Source organism: Onychomys torridus, chromosome 3 (assembly GCF_903995425.1).
Source record: "Onychomys torridus chromosome 3, mOncTor1.1, whole genome shotgun sequence".
Classification (NCBI taxonomy): Eukaryota; Metazoa; Chordata; class Mammalia; order Rodentia; family Cricetidae; genus Onychomys; species Onychomys torridus.
The window spans coordinates 51,151,674-51,168,465 of NC_050445.1; positions in this window are offsets into that span (position 1 = coordinate 51,151,674).

Sequence of the window (16,792 nt, forward strand, 5' to 3'; positions counted from 1 at the left end):
GAAGGCCTTACCATTAGAAATTAACTAGAGTTCAACAAATGTTAGTATTCTTTTGGGGGTTTCTCTCCACTAGGCAATCTTGGGGATATACAATGCCAACCTCACATACATAGAAAAGTGCAGTGGACTGAGAGAACTGGAGCAAAGGGCAAAGAGCTGGAGGAAAGAGACTAGGAAGTAAGCCTAGATTTGAGCACGGTGACTATGTTGAACTGGACTTAAATGCCACATGCCAGGTAGTATTTGATACAAGTGTTTTCATAAAGGGGTGCTAATCTTGGGAGGAGGACAACATAATCAAAGACAAAAGGTTAGAAAACAAAATCAAATTTGAGAAACACTGAGGTGACTTGAAGCAACTGATCCATGCTGCTTTGTTTTGTCAAATTCAGTGTGTACTTTTCATAACTGGATGGCAGACAGCATGATCTCTAAAAAGAACATTGAGATCAAGGGCTTTCAAAGTACAAGTAGATACCTAATGATAAGTCATGATATTTAAAAATCATAACTCATTTTTAAAAAACAACATGATAGAATTGAAAATGTCAAGGTCATCACAACGAAAGAACTGTGAAACATTTCTCCAATATGTGGTTTATGAATGCATATCCATGTAAATTAAATTATAACTGTGGGTCATGGTCCTAAATCTTTAAATGTCAATAGGATATAATAGAACATGGTGGAACCAAAATGATAAATGACCTTATGGCTGAATTAAGCACTGTTGTGTATTAAAAGCTGCTATGGTAGACAACAGGTTATGTAACCTGTAACAAAATAAGGATCACAATGCCCATAACCACTGAACACTACATCAGAGCAGAGAAAAGCATTTTTTGATGGCCTCTTTCATAAATTAAGTATTGAGTCAATGTCTCAGAGCTTGGCTGGATTTGGTAACTAATGTACATAATTTCAGCACAGGGGAGGCTAAAACAGATCACCATGAGTTTGAGAGCATCCCAGAGTGATGTTCTCATTTTTTTTTTCAGAACATTTTGTAGCATTGCTTATATACATAAAGCAAAAAATATGAAGGAAAAAAGAAGGCTGTATATTGAAATTGTGGAGCTCTGCCTCATGTTCAATAATGGACAGACTGTCAAGACAGTCTGCACAGAGACAGCAGAGTAAAGCTCTTCTTTAGGTCAAACAGACCTGACAGACACAGAGAATATTCTGTCTCACAAAAAAACATTCTCCAAGTTGTTATGGGAGAAAATTTAAATCATCCCAAATATTGTTGCAATCTAATGAAATAAAACTAGAAATCAGTAGTAAAAGACAATTAAAAAGAACAAGCCTCAGAAATACATATTAATTAACATTCCTGAACAACCAATGGATTAATGAAACTAAAAGAGAAGTGGGAAAATGAAAATGGAAAAAAACATATCAAGATGTGGGACTCAATCAAACAGTTCAGAAAGCCAGCTTATAGCAATTACATCTCCAGAAAGAAAGGTCTAAAGGCTGGGCAGGTGGCGTACAACGATAATGCCTGAACTTTGGGTTGATCAGTTTGAGGCCATTTCATTGAAAGAAATAAAGGAAAACCCCCAACCTAACACCTCAAGGAACAGTGTAGAAACCTGCAGAACAAGTTTTCAACAAGCCAGTCCAGAGTTCGTAGAAGAGTGAAGAAGAAAATGCAAGAATGAGCAGGGCGGGGATTTAAAAGGAAACCTTTATGGCATTCCTACATTTTCCACAACTGTACCAGTTCAGATATAAGTACTGACAGCCACATGACAAGCCTTGCATCTCTCTCTCTTTTAATACAGTTTATGGCTGTAACTCCCAAATTGCTGTTGATCATTTTATATTAAATACAGGTCAAAATGAGCTTTAAAATTTGTGGATACATGTTAATATCGTAAGATATGAGCACAAAGTAAAAAAAAACGAAGCTTTAGAGTAAGAAACACATCATGAACTAGTTACCAAATTTATGTCAGGGGAACATCCAAAAAGTGGTTGAAATTCAGAGACTGTTGCTTGGCCCAGAACTATGTTCTTACTTATTTATCATTTTTCTTTTCCTTTTTCTTTATTAAGAAATTTCTACTCACTTTACATACCACCCACAGATCCCACCTCCTCCATCCTCCAGCCCTCTCTCCCAAGCTACCCCACATCCCCCAAATCAAGGTCTTCCATGGGGAGTCACAGAGCCCTACACAATGAGCCTAGGCAGGTCCAAGCCCCTCCCCACTGCACCAAGGCTGCACAAGGTGTCACACCACAGGCACCATATTCCCAAAGCCTGCCCATGCACCAGGGACAGATCCCGATTCCCCTGCCTGAGATCCCCCCAAACAGTTCGAGCCAAACAACCATCTTCCATATTCAGAGGGCCTAAGCCAGTCCATGGGGGCTCACAGTCACTAGTCTACAGTTCATGGGCTTCCACTAGTGTGGCCCGTCATCTCTTCTCATCTTCCCATCATGATCTCAACGTCCCCTGCCTGCAGTGTCTCCTCTCTCTCATCAATTGGATTCCTGAAGCTCAGCCTGGTGCCTGGCCATGGATCTCTGTATCTGCCTCCATCAATCACTGGACAAAAGCTCTATGATGACAGCTAGGTTATTTGCTAGGCTGGTCACCAGAGTATACCAGTCAAGGCACCCTCTGGACCACTGCCAGCAGACCAAGAAGGGGTCATCCTTGTGGATTCCTGAGAGCCTCCCCAGCACCCTGCCTCTTCCTATTCCATCTTTAAACTTCAGTTCTCTGAAACAATAAGCAGAAACCAGTGACTACGAAACACGCTTGCGATTTTTCACTTTCATTTGAACTTAAAGGCAAGTTTTTCCAGAAGAGGCCAATACATTTTGCAGTTGCATGTGTAAATAAGGAAATAGATTTTACTGTACCTGGTTACTAGTGAAAGTTGCTAATTTGGATGGTCAGTTTTACACAAATAGAATATTTCTGTGCAGTTGACTAGCCCTAGTCTCTATTTACTCATTTATTCTTAAGGACAATGCTGCATCACAGAAAATGCACCTGTGAAGTCACATCATCATTTCTGACTTCTATTCCCCTGCAAGGTCAGTTTTTCCTCAAAAAGAAAAAAATCTGACTGGTTCCCATAGACTAAACTAGTGAATAGATAGCTTCTGATAATCTGATTTTGATTAAATCAAATAAACATGAGTTGTGGACAAAGATGCTTGCTGAGGGCTGAGTAGACATGGTACAGAGAAGGAATCCACAGCTGCATGACATATCAAACTTACTTCTGATGATAAAGAATTGTGAGTCCAGACTCTTGCCACCAAGCTAACAATGACTTCTAACAACTCTGGGTTCTCCGGTGCTAACAGAAGATGACAATGCATTTTCGCAGGACAATCAGACTCTAGCAGTTGCCCTTACTCCTTATTCTTAGCAATATGAAGGCAATCAACTAGACAAACAGAAAAGGTCATTTAGAGTGTATTTAAAGGTAATAAAGAATTTATTTCTCCTGAGGTAATTCAGGTATTTACATCTATTCACAGTGGCTTTGAATCGTATTGTTCACTCATTAAAGCACTATTGGGTCAGGAGCTGAGAACAAAACATTAAGACTCACCAGGCTCCTCCAATCTCGACTTTACAGCAAAGCAGTAAGTAAAGATTATTTGCTATTATGTATGTTTTATAAAGGAAATCAGAACAGTGGGGTGGAGCCCAGTAAAGATACTGGAGAGGGAATTGCTCTAGGGTAGGAAAGGTCTCCATGGAACTGACATTCATTTTGACATCTGGAAGATGCAATAGATGAAGGTACATCTGCAGTAAGAAAAGGTACGGCGTCAACTGTTGTTCATATGCAAAAACAAATGAGCCTATATTAAATTTAAAAGCTACTTCATGGCAAAAGCACAAATCAACAGAAGAAAGACATAACTTACAGAATGGAAGAGAATCTTCATGAGTCATACATTTAATGATATCCAAAATGCATAAGACACTCAATAGAAAGAAAAAAAAAAAACAGTCAAATTAAAAATGTGGGAAATGGCCCAAATAAGGGTTTTGAAAAAGAAAGTATACAGCCATATGGAGAGTACTCAATACTTCTACTCTTTAATGAAATGCAAATTAAACCACAATGAAATGTTAACTTACACTGTTTAGAACAGCTGTTATCAAGAAAGCAAGAGATATCAAATGTTTAAGAGAACACGGGGGGGGGGGGGGATCCTCGAACACTGTTGGAAATGCAACACACTGAAAACCATGCTCTTTGGTTTATGGACATTATAGAAAAACACTATGGAAGCTCCTTACATTTAAAGTACAGGGTCTTAGGAGATGGCTCAGTGGTTTAGGACTGCTTCCTGAAAAAGTGAGAAGATCTGAGTTCAAATTCCCAGTGAAAGAAAAGTTGCATATCCCTGTAACCAAACTGTTGGAGAATAGAGACATATTGCATAAGTGTGTTGGATTCCCAGCCTAGCTGAAATGCCAAGCTTCTGGTTAGTGAGAGACTCCAAAAATAAGGTAGAGAGTGATAGAGGAAGACACTTGATGTACCCTTTTGACCTCTGTATGTTCACATAGACACACACACAAAATTTGAAAATACAGATTTTACATTATCCAGAAATGCCTCTCCAAGGAAAGGACATCCATCTTCTGAAGAGACAGTCTGCTCACTGTAGCATTACTTGTAATAGATAAAATCTGAAATCAACCTAATTATCAACTAATAAGTGGATAAAGAAAACATGGGACAAATATGCAATGGCAGTTGAGCCAGTCTTTAAAGAAAATGAGTCCTGTCATTCATGACAACAGGGATGAGTTAGAGGACGTTAGGTTAAGTGGAAAGGAGCCAAACACAAGAAGATAAGTGCATTGCACGTGCTCAGTTCCATGTGGAATGGAATGTTATAAAACAAATAAAGGGAGCACATAAAAGCAGAGAGTGGAGCATGTTTGGGAAGAGGCCGGTCAAAGGGCTGAAACATTTCAAATAGGAAGAATTAGTTCAGGAGACTTTTTGTATAGCATGGTGTCAGTAGGTAGTAATAATGAATTATATTATTGAAAAAATATCCTCAAATCTTGGGTTAAAGAAATCCTAGCCACAATTCAAATTAAGTCAATTTCTTTAAAAAAAAAAAGAAGAAGAAATAAAGAAAAAGAAAGATAGAAACCAACAACTTCACAAACACATGATGTCTCTTTTTAAGTAGGAAATGGTGGAGTATCTGCTTGACTTTCTGAACTGGAGACAGCAGGCACCTAAGTCCCTCTGACTTAGAACTGGATTTTTTTTTTCTGTACTGATCATTCATACTTATTTCTGTACTTACACTGGGGTTTTCTTTTTTTATTTAAAGAGAAAACAGACTAACTTTATTTCATTTCATTTCTAGCTCTCTGAGGCAGGGGCTGAAACAATATTTTCTTCATGACAAATCCTAGGGTGCTTAAGTACAAATAAATTACTATTTCCACTAAACATTTTTTATGTGAAAACAGGGTGCATCAGTCAAGCCAGTTTGCTGTTCCAATCTTTCTGACAATTTATTCTGGAATTTTCAAGACTGACCTTGTAAGTAATGAAATAGGAACTAGCATCATACCCAGCACCTGGGTGGTGTAACTTAAGAAGTGAGATGTTCCTGCCCCAGTGTCTTTCACTTCCTTATTTCTGAATCATCTTAACAAAATGTGATATGCTGTGGTATTTTGTGATACAGTAAATAGAGCGTAGCAACTGGTGTAACAAAACTCCTTGTTTTCCCCTTCAATGATCTGTCATTGATCATGTGACAGACATTTAACCTTCTTGGGCTTGGGTTTTTAATGTTCAATGAAGGTACCAGAGATTTTTGCTTCTATCTTTCACCAGATACCTCAAATAGCCAGCATTTCTGTTTTTTACTTTCTTAAAGTATGAGGAGACGGATCAAAATCCTTACGTTAGTTTAGAAGGAAAGACCATGCATGGTCCAGAAAACATAACCCTATTCTTTTTTATTTTTAATGTGTATGTGCTCTACCTGAATTTATGTGTGCCATGCCACATGCATGTATGTAGTTAGTACCTACAGAAGCCAAAAGAGTGCATCAGATGCCTGGAACTGGAGTTACAGTGGTTATAAATAGTCCTAGAGGTTATGAGAACCAATCCCACACATAGGAATTGGAAACCTAAAACCACAATTTCCATTTGTCTCAGTCCATTCTAGATTTGCTCAGGCTTCTTTCCTGTTTCCCTTAGAAGATCTTACAAAACCTGAGTAAACTTTTTCATGCCTTCTTGTTATATGTGCATATGTTCACCAGTTTTGATATCTGAACTAAATTTTTGGTGAAAAGTTCCAGGTTCCTCTGTGAAATTACAACACTATCTCCTTTCCCACAATTTGAAGTGCTGAATATTAATCTATATCTCACTTAATCCTACAAACACGTATTAAGTATCTTTGTCTTTAAACAATATTTACCGAAAGTACTTGAGCATTACTGTACTAACTAATCTTTTCTGCAATGTTCATGACTGGAAGGTCAAGTTAATCATAGAATTTTGTGGTTTGTGTGTGTGTGTGTGTGTGTGTTTTTTTTTATTTCTAAGTAAGCCTACACCCTGCTCAACTCAAATCTACTGACTTCCCTATCTCTTAGAGCTTTGATGGCCAGGATCCACTATTATCCTGTTGCTTCTCATGCTCAATTTGACGGATATACTTCATCCCCTCTTTCAGACCTTTGAGACAAGACCTGTAATTAGCAGTTCGAATGTCTATGATCTAATTTCTAATCAAGATACACAGCCCATTGAGAATTAGCACAGTCATGTATCGTAGCGTTTAACAGGCAAATTGTTTCTGAAGGGACAGTGACAGATGTATGCTTCAGGAGTCATCATTTACATAGAATTGTACAGGACTGGCATTTACTTTGGGTTGAGTAAGAGCTCCCTCCTTCCCAAGGTATCTGCAGTTCATGGGTCCATGATAGAGCATGCCCTAAATTTAAGAGATTTTGCTTTAAACTCCTACATTAGTGATTCACCCACATCATAGAAACCTCAAAGTCAAAAGTCCAATTTGTGTTGCAAAAATCTTAAAGTATGTGAATTTGGATGGGATTTATAAGACAGTTGAAATTCTTGATTTCAGATATATATATATCCATAATCTGTGAGGCACTCATGTATTTGAATTTTTATTGAAAACTTAGAAGACAAAAGGCTTTTAATGGCCAAAGCATCATACATCTGCACCCAAAGCAGCTCATGTGGCATAAAAACCAGAAAATGCCTAGTTAGTCCCTGTCCCTTTATTCATACCATGAGCCAACCCAGTTGCCTGTTAATCAGTGAGGACAGGAACTAAGTACGTTAAGTTCCTTTATCTGGGACTCCTCATTTCCCATTCAAGTCTGCAGTTCCTAACTCAAGATGCTAATGTGCCCCCCGACTCTTTTAGAGGGTTAAAAAAAAAAGGTAAGTTGTTCTAGTTCATTTTTCATTGGTCCTTGCTATTTCAAGGAATCTATTGGTTCTCTGACAGTTGCAAAGGTTAATATATACATTAAGAAATATACCAACATCTTGATATTTACCATGGCATTTTTGAAAAATAAATAAACAAAAATTTTAAAACCATTCAACATCTGTGTACAGCTGAGATAGTTCAAAGATGAATTAGAAGGTTGTCTTTATTTGGTTGGTAATATTCACTACCATGCAGCATACAACTTCAAGGACTCCAGACAGGATTATTTTTGCTGTAGGATACAGTTCTCTTTGGTGAAAGGTGTACTAATTTCAGTAAAGAAAGCCAAGCTTTCTCATGTCTCCTGAATGCCAAACTATCCACCTAAAAGTCAATGGATTAGACTTTTAAACTAGAGGTCTTTTGGGACTTCTTCTGCAGTTCTGTAACTGTACTGCATTGGGAATCAAGACCAAGTAGGATTAGGTGATTTTCTTAAAGCAATGAAACTGAGTGGTGGAAACACTAAACTAAGCTCAGACTTCATAACATGCCAAATCACTCTTCCATACCTTTTTACTCAAGTGGCCCAGGTAGAGGCAATGCTTCCCTAAATATAAAGAATTCACATGTAGTAAGTCCAGTCAGAGCCCAAAATAAACAGTTCTAAAACAAAGTTTCAATTCAGTTAGAGGCATCCTTTCCATTGGTGATGTCAAAGGGATAACTGGTAGACCTGATGCATCTTGTCAGCTCAAGGAAAAGCTTGCCTTAAATGGAGTCACACAAGGAAAGGCAAATAGATAAGAAGACATAGCCTTACTGACAGATTGGGGAAGGATGTCATCATTATTAACATCATGACTGAGATAGAATGATACCAAAGACACCATGAGATCATCACATGAGCCAGACTATTCTCTTCACTTTAATTTTGTCAGTCTATAGGCTCTCATAACAGAAATAATGAGAAAACAGCTCTACTACCCTACAACATACTGACTTATATTTGTAGAAAAGAAAATCTTTCTAAGCCCAGAAAGAGCTCGAACCGCACTGCAAATGGGATCTACTTTCTTTCTCAGTGGTGTGCTTCAGTATGGGAGACAGCTTTGGACATTATGTTTTTTTTCTGCCCAAGTTGTGTTCAGTTATAGGTATTACTCATATGGAAAGAAGAGGACAAAAGTCCATATTTGTTTCTTCAAACCATGGAATTGGGAAGGGAAAAATCCAAGCTGGAAAAAAATATTTTTAAAGCTTAAAAAAAAAAAACTTCCCATCCCATTAAATACAAAACACCTCAACACATCATATGTAGGTAGAGACAGAAGTATGTTGGTCATTTCCTAAGTCTTGAGGACATAGGAGTTTGAGAGTTAAGAAGTATGAAGTTTCCTTTTGAAGCGATAAAATAAACAAATACGTTTTCTTTCATTGTAGAATTCAGTAAGAACATGTGTGCATATAGATACACTAAGTGTATATATGACATGAAAATAGAAGAGGGAACTATTTGGAGATAGGAAGAGGGTCAGCATGGGGGGAGAAGGGAAATGAGAAGGGACCAACTGAGGTGAATATTGACAAAGTATAATGATACACATATATAAAAAAAGTCATAGTAAAACCTTGTACTTCGTTTGAAATTAAAACAATTTAATAAAAGATACTCTCAAATTCATTGTGAAGATAGCTGTATTGCCCTAATTATACTAAAAAACTATTGAATTATATACCTTAAAAGAACAAATTTGAAAATGTTCTTCCCATATAAGAATAAATGATTTTAATAAGTTTCTTTAAAAAATAAAAAAAACACTAACAAAAAAATGGCAACCTAAATTCTTACTGTCTTCTAAATAAACCACCTGCAATTATTTTATTCTCATCATGGTGATGATATAATAATATGTTTCATAGAAAATAGTACTGTACAATCTTACCTTCACAGAGGTATTTAAATTTTGATTACTGATCATAATGAAAAGATGTTTTTAGCTTCTTTGTTAATATTTCATCATCAAATGTCCATCTAGCACAGTACTTCTGGGTATTGACAAAGATGACCAGCTGACTATGATGGTATAGCCACGGTAGTTTTGATGTGAGTATAAAATCTAATTCATTCAGCTTTTACTCTTTGGGTTAGAAGATACAGCTTGATTCTAGATGAGGTCTACCAGGGCCCCCTTGAAATCTTTAGACATAGGACTGGCCCCAGTGCATCAGCGCTTTGGAGAGAAGTGTCCTATCTCTCTAGCATATTACTGTGGCTACTGCATCCTCTCACAGCCTTTGAGAAAAGAGTCAGAACAACTAAATTAGATTCATGGTAAATTGCCTTGACAGGTTCCTAACTCTGGTCACTGAACTATTTAATTGCAAAAGTCTCCCCAGAAATGAAGGGGAAAGGAGGGATTAAGTTACCCAGGACATTGTCTTCAGGAAGGTCACGATTAAATCTGGAGATGGTAAATGACTCAGACTGATGAGGTCGAGACACCAGCCAAGTGGTGAGAAGGAAGCTTAGACCTGAAAGTAAAACATCAGCCCAATGTCACAACTGATTCAGCAATCACAAGCAGACCTCCGAGGTGATCGCAATGTGAACCTCCTAAATCGTGGGGACATTCAGTTACTCAAATCTTGAGTGTTTCCTTGCCAAGGCAGATGGCAAGCATTTGGCTCTGTGTGTTCACCTGGCACTTACCTGATGGTTGTAAACACTGTTTAGAAAATATTTTAGAAAGGACTGCCAAATCTGTGTTCTAGAGGGTTCTTGGGTAAAAAGTATAATTGCTTGAATCTCTGAATTGCCACTGCCTACAGATTCAATAGCTAGAGACTGGGAATTTTAAACTTAAAACCTGAAAGCCTTAACTCTAAAGAAAATTGCCTTCTCCAGCCCTCAAGGAAAAAGCTGAGGTGCAAAGTAAATGCTTGGTGTTTGACCTCAGAAAAATGGTAAGAGTTTTCTCATGAATATTCTCACCTGGAAGTTTCCAGAACATCAAAAAGTAGAAAACACCTCCCTCAGCATCCTCGTGTTCTTGTAAATCTTCCTTTATGACAGAAATTTCCTTATTCAACCCTAACACACCATGTACTTGCTTTTCAAGTGGCAACATTCTAGCCTGCTGCTTAAGGATAGATACATCTTCATAATCCTAAAGATAAATATTATTAGTATAAAAGGATTACACTAAAGCAAATCCACTCTATCCTGTTCACCTTGAGAAGGTTTCCTAAAAGATGATATCTTTTCCTCTAAAAGAGTTACCTTAATAGACCAATGGTAGAGCTTCCAGCAAGGACTGACATTGGTGTTCCTGTTCCCCCAAATTACTTCTAGATAGAGACCAGAAAAGATGGAAAACCACTAATTAGGAAACATCTAAGTACTGGATGAGTGAACTTTATCATGTAACCTCCCCTCCCCCGGGCACTTAATACTGTTGGATAAGGTCCGTGACTTTTCATTCACACATTTTCTGGTATCTTTAACAGAACATGGTAATCCTGAAGTCAATCAGTAGACCATGGAAGGTTTTACAGGCATTATCTAGACTGAAATTTGCTGGTTAGCACTGTCAATGACAATAACAACACCAGGAACAGTTAAATAATCGACTATGTAGAATTTATCTAAAGAACTTAAAACTTCTTTGAACAATCTCATTATACAATGCAATAGGCACATTTCCCACAGTAACAAATCAGAGAATGTACTTGTTGTGTAAATACAAAGATCTGAGTTAAAAATCCCCTGCATTCATAAAAAAAAAAAAAACAAAATAAACAAAACAGGGCATAGCCCCATAAGTCTGTTCTTATAGCCCTGGAAGTACAGACGCAGGCAGGTCAAGAACTTACTGGCCAGTCAGTGTAGCCAATTGGTAACTTCCAGATGCAGTTAGGCAACATTGGCTCTAAATACAAAATAGAGGGCTGGAGTGATGGCTCAGTAATTAAGAGCACTTGCTGCTCCTACAGAGGATCCGAGTTTGGTTCCAAGAACCCACACTGGACAATTCACAACCACCTATAACTCTAGTTCCAGGTTTCTGATGCCTTCTTCCGGCCTCACAGCAATCTGCATGCATGTGGTACACATACAGAGAAGCAGGCACACACACACACACACACACACACACACACACATGCATGTGCACATTATAAATAATTTTTATTTAATGTGATAAGGCCCTAACTGTGCAATTTGTTTTATATTTCCCAGGGGTTTTTCTGTTTACCAATTATTGGAATGATAGAAGATGAACTCATTACAGATTATGAGAGGTAAAAATATGATTCAAATAATTCTTTGGAAACCAATACAGAATTAAAGTGAAGAATCAATATAAAGGGTTGATTGCTCACTGGTGAAAGGGGATTAACTAATAGAGCAGGACTCTGTCCCTTTCCAAGCCAAGCCCCTGACTGAGAACCTAATACCACCATACACTCACACTACTATGTATAAGCACGTGTAAATTTCTGCCCAAGATTATAACCCAGTAAGGGTATCACAGGCTATCAGAAGGAAATCCTTCACTTCCATAGGTATTATGCAAGTGTGTTAACTTTGGGGAATGTACCAAAAGAATGAACACAGTAGGATCAGTTATACTTAGGCAGAGAGACTCCTGGAAGTGTCTCACATGCACATTGTGATTTAGTCAGCTGTGTTTAGAATCAAGCATGTGACAAAGCAGATTGAAAAAGCAAATGAGCAGCTCATTGATAGTCTAGAGAGGAAGTCTTCACCATCCAGCTCAGAGGAAGACCCTACATAGGGAGAGAAAGAAGCATCACTACCCGATACGGACCAGAGTCCATCACAGCTTCCGTTCTCAAGGACACCTAGTGCAACACAAAGCCTTTTCTTCTGCCTCCGCTGTTCTAAGCTTTCACCACTCAAGGTCTTCCTTATTCTGTTTTATGTTGTTGTTGTTTTCTCTTATCCTACCCAGACTAAACCATAGTGGTTCTTACATTCAAGACAAACATAGCCATACCCTGGGAACATTTATTTTCCTTTATGTTTCTTCCTTGATGTCAAAATACAGTCACAGCTACATCAGCATTTTTGGGAAAAGTACCACTCAGTTTCCTGATGTGACAAACAAGGTTGAGGACTCCAGCTGCTCCCTCCTGGGTCAGTTTTAATTCTCCACTTCCTGTTACCAGCCAATGACTGAGCATGGATTGTGACACTTGCAAGGACGGTGAGTAAGGCATGACACATTTTAAACCAGACTTTGGCACTCCATAGGCCTGGCCAAATCTTCCTTAGAACTGCAATAATCCTCAAGTTATAATGTACCCTGCCTTCCTTAATCCCTGGTTCCTTCACAGGTGCCTGTCTTCTGCTAAAGTCTGAAGGACCCTCCACCACCATCATCTCAGCCTCTTGCTAAGCTTCCTTGTCCTTCACAGGTGTTCTTCCCCAAGAAATCTCTAAGGCATCTAGTCAGATCTTGTCTCTGCTTCTTGGACGTCACAGATTTCAATACTTGCCAGGCTTGATGACACCAGCTAATAATCCCTTCATGAGGGTAAAGCAAAGGGATCAAGAGTTCAAGGTCAGGCTGAGTTATACCAGCAAGCTCCAGTCCACTGTCAACTATTCAACTATATGAAAATATATTGTTTCAAAAAAATTAAAAAAAAATGTTTCAACCACCACAAAGCCTTCTTATCATCAAAGATCTGACTTTCCCTTTCCTCTGTTTAATGACTGTAGGATTTTGCCTCTTCACTTTGATTCTTTCCATTAAGCCTACATGTAAGCTTATAAAGTCTCTGGGAAAAAAAATTGGAAAGGATTCCAACCTTCTAAGAGGGGGCGTTTCTTTCCACGGGTCACTTCATACAGTCATTTTTTCCCTCTCCTTTATTCCTTAATTAATAAAGTGTACTCTGGGTACACTATTAACAAACAGCATGCATAAATGTGTTCCATACAGCTTAAACTCAAAAGTGGAAGGGCTAACTAGTCCCTCTTCCACCTCTGGGCAGTGTGGAAACAGTACCTTTATATCCAATTTATAGGTGCCCAGCTTCCACCCAGAGTGGTTCATTCATGGCTGCCAACAACTCTGTTTGGAAGGGAAAAGAGAACGGCTTTATTTGTGCCACTACCTCCTGCTACAGGGAGACAGAGTAAGTGCAAGGGAGCTCACATCTTGCAATGAAGGCTGTCCTGCAACAATGGGACACAGACCGTTTAGCGAGCTCCTTCTCACTCTGTGGAGCTCTCACAGGGCCCACCTCAAATGTTTTGTTAGTGCACCCCATCTGGATAAACACATCAAAGTGTAACTTGACCTTTCTACTCATCACCCGAAGGAATGTTGTCTCCCAGGATAACTGACTCTCCTATCTCCAGTGTGGCAGGCTGTTTGTGGTGAGTCATCCCCGTCTGCAGATAGTTATGGGATCCTACCAGAGCTACTTCAGTGCTCCAGGGAAACTGGCGGAGGGGCCCCTTGCTGCTTTATCTTGGCTGCAAAGCTCAGAGAATTGCACACAATCAGATAAAACATGACGCTTCCACTAGGCCATTTGAGACAGCGTGGCAAAGTCTTCAGCAAATTCAATTTGTAAAAGCTTATCAAATCACAACAATGTTGAATAGTGGGAATGCCACAGAGTCTAGATCTGGAACTCTCTGAAGAACAATCGCTAAGCCAGTCTTGACAATGAGCTCACTGCATTTTTCTCTTAGTCACTGAAGTTACTTTAGGATAAAGATGGAAACCAACCTACGATGGTGCAGAAGGGCCCTGTGAAGATGGATGGAGGGAGAGAAGTGATCCATTTATGAGCCTAGGAACACCAAGCCACCCAAAGGAAGAAATACAAGGGAGAGTCCTGAGAGGATACATGGTCCTGCTGGTACCTAATTTAGTTTTGAACTTTCAGATCTGTGAGACAATATATTTCTGGTACTTTGATCCATTCAGTTTGTGGTACTTTGTTATAGCAGCCTGGAGTATGCATAAGAGTGAAAAGTTGTCATGTGCTATTTAAACACACTATGAAGCTGACTCTGAAAGTGGGATGGCACCCTCTCCAAGCACATTTGTCTTCAAGTGTCCTCCAGGATTCTTTGTCTGGGGCTGGACAAGCCTAACTCAATGACTGGTAGGGAGCATGCAGCAAAACAACCCACTCATAAAAACACAGTAATCTTGATGACAGTTGAAAAGCAGGCCATTTCCCACAGAACTAATTAATCCCCTGATACAGAAATGCCTGCATTAGGAAGGGGAAGTTAGCTAGATGTTTAGTCTTGGGAGGCTTATTTATGGAAAGAATGCTCTGTATGCTAGGAAAACCAGCATGGCAGGGTCAGCATAGCATCTCCATCCCATTCCTGTGGGATGCTGGTAAGCACCCAATTTGATATTACCTTGGTCTGCTCTCAGGCTATCCAGTCACTTTTGTGTGCTGTGTACTTAATAAACTCACCAAACCAAGCAAAAATGTTGGCTATTATAAATCATTCTCTACATCAGTGGTTCTCAATCTATGAGTTGTGACCCTTTTGGCTGGTGGGTAAAATGACCCTTTCATAGGAGTCACATATCAGATACCCTGCATAGCAGATGTTTGCTTTACGATTCATAACAGTGGCAATTTTATGGTTGGGGATCACCACAACATGAGGAATTATATTAAAGGGTCACAGCATTAGGAAGGTTGAGACCACTGGTCTAGACCATGTAGAACATACCTCTAGGAAACCAGCACACCATTCTTTCATGGGCTTTCCTCCAACCATATGAGCATGTCCTTTGTTCAGCTCATGTTTAGGCTGTCAAGTTGGTGAGACTATTTGAATATAGCTTCTGTAATTTGCAGCCGACACAATCTCAGCCAATTCCCTGGTCCTCTGGCTCTTACAACCTTTCATCCCCCTCTTTTGAAAGATCCTTGATCAGGGGTCATATTGTAGATGCATCAGTTGGAACTGGGCTCCAAAACTCTGCATTTTGATTGGTCATTGTTTTCTGTAAATGTTTCTGCCTGTTGCAAAGAGAAGTTTCCTTGAGAAGGGTGAGGAATACACTTATACATAGATATAAGGACAAATATTTAGAATGTGTTAGGGACTCTGCTGGCTTAGTAAAGCCCACATGCCACTCTTAAACAACAACAATAACAACAACAAAAAGCCATTATTTATAACCTGAGGATCAACTCCATGGTCTTGGGCATGTTGGTCAAGTAGCCTACTACACTCTAATATCACTAACACTAGAAAACTAAAAACTTCCCTTGACTAGTTAATGCTGGGAAGATAGTTCAGTAAGTAATGTACCTACACTGTGCAAGTACAGGGACCATAATTTGTCCTTAAGAACCCACAGGAAAAAAAATCTTTGTATTTTTTTTCAAGTAAAAATACAAATACATTACAAATGTTTGTAATCCCAGTGTTGGTAAGATGGGGACAGCAGATACCTGCTGCTTACTGGCCAGCCAGCATAGCCTAGGGGCCATCAAGAAACCCTGTCTCAAAATTCAAGACTCCTAAGGACCACCACTAGGCCTCCCACATGCACACACAGGTGTGCCTACACCAAGAAGAACCTACATACAAACATACATCTGTAGTATACACAAAGATATAATTGTATCACTGTTAAAAAAAAAAGATGCTAAAAGTGTTTCAGTGTGATATGAAACTTCATCCTCCATTAAGAATGTTGGGGATTTCATAAAAGGCAAGATGGTTTGGAGTAAGGAACTCACCTGACCTGGCCTGACTTCTTGAGCCTTTGTGTGAAGAAATGAGAAGTCATTTCCCATGTCCAGGATTAAGAGGTTATTTTAAGAGCAAATACATGGGAAAGCATCCTGTTATTACCTCAACTGACAGGAAGCCAATTGTCTGCAAGTAGTTGAGCTATATATTGTGAGGCAGGCTTTAAGAGAGCCAGCACTTGCGTTAGTGTGGCAGGTAACATACCCAGGCAGGTACAGCACATTAAAAGCTTCCTCTGAGGGATGATGCTTATTTGGCCTACATCTGTAACCAAATCTTGGTTGAAATAATCAGTTGAAAATATAGGGATCACTAAAATACCCAAAGGAGTTCTTCAGTTCAGGTATCTTAAAAAAATAATTGAGAATAAGTACATCGATACTATGTAAAATTAATTATACATGTAGGATGAAATAAATGTCTTTGTCAAGCAACAATGGTCAAATATCAGAGTTGTGTTCAGCTTTATACATTCTACTTGGAGTTTTAGGGGGAGTGGCTTTCTTCTGTGGTCCTTTTCTGACAGAAGAACTAACTTCCATATTAAATACAAGTGAGGAT